Source organism: Penaeus monodon, chromosome 25 (genome assembly GCF_015228065.2).
Source record: "Penaeus monodon isolate SGIC_2016 chromosome 25, NSTDA_Pmon_1, whole genome shotgun sequence".
NCBI classification, from domain to species: Eukaryota; Metazoa; Arthropoda; class Malacostraca; order Decapoda; family Penaeidae; genus Penaeus; species Penaeus monodon.
The window spans coordinates 37478671-37480064 of record NC_051410.1 but is presented as its reverse complement, the minus strand read 5'-3'; the positions used below and the strand labels follow the sequence as shown (position 1 = coordinate 37480064).

The following is a 1394-nucleotide window of genomic DNA, read 5'->3' as shown; positions in this document are numbered from 1 at the left end:
TCTCCTTACCGGTTCTAAGTCATTCCTCTGTTGCTTCGAGTGTTTTCCTTTGACTAAATGAAAACAAGCAAATGAATTCAAGGAAAATGAAGCCAAACAGAAGACAGCCTTTGTGGAAAACAATAGGGTATTAAGTAGTCTCCGTGATAACTATGGCAACGAAATAATGACTATGGCAAGGAAATAATGACTATGGCAAGGAAATACTGACTATGGCAAGGAAATAATGACTATGGCAAGGAAATAATGACTATGGCAAGGGAATAATGACTATGGCAAGGAAATAATGACTATGGCAAGGAAATAATGACTATGGCAAGGAAATAATGACTATGGCAAGGAAATAATGACTATGGCAAGGAAATACTGACTATGGCAAGGAAATACTGACTATGGCAACGAAATAATGACTATGGCAACGAAATAATGACTATGGCAAGGAAATAATGACTATGGCAAGGAAATAATGACTATGGCAACGAAATAATGACTATGGCAACGAAATAATGACTATGGCAGCGAAATAATGACTATGGCAGCGAAATAATGACTATGGCAAGGAAATAATGACTATGACAAGGAAAAAAGGACTATGGCAAGGAAATAATGACTATGGCAAGGAAATAATGACTATGGCAAGGAAATAATGACTATGGCAAGGAAAACATGACTATGGCAGCGAAATAATGACTATGGCAAGGAAATAATGACTATGGCAACGAAATAATGACTATGGCAAGGAAATAATGACTATGGCAAGGAAATAATGACTATGGCAACGAAATAATGACTATGGCAAGGAAATAATGACTATGGCAACGAAATAAGAGAAGGGGTTTGATTTTTTATTTGGGGGTTACACAAAGCATTTTTAATGAGAGCTTTAAACCCAAAACCCAAATTGGAAATTTTAAAAAAATAAATTTTAAAAAAATTACAGTTGGGGGGAAAGTATTTTTCCATCTTTAAAAAAAAATTTTCCCCCCCCCCTTTAATAAAGGGGTTTAACTCCCCTAAATGTTTCATCTAAATCCTATCAAGGCCAATGCCATCTCATGGAAAAGCTCACAATTTCTGAGGGGAGTTTAAATGTAACATTTCATTAGGGTTTATTTAAAGAAAAAAAAAAGTTTGAATTTTAAATAAAAGAAAAATTATGGAAAAAATTCCAAAAAAAGAAATTTTCAAAAAAATTTCAAATTTTAAAAATTGTTTCCCCTTTGAAGCTTGTTTGCAAGCTTTAAACGTAAGTAACTTTTCCCCCCTTTTTAAAAAACCCCCTTTAAAAATTTTCCTTAAAAGGATTAGTTAAAAAAATTTGGAAGGGGCCGGGTTTTTTAGGAGGGGGTTTTTTTTTTTGGGGGGGGAAAAAAAAAAATATTAACAATTTTCCG

General features: G+C 33.6%; 1 pseudogene; it reads right to left on the bottom strand.

Moving 5' to 3' along the window:
• Positions 1–1022: 1022 nt before the first annotated feature.
• Positions 1023–1394, bottom strand: part of LOC119589389 — a 4455-nt pseudogene continuing 4083 nt past the window's right edge.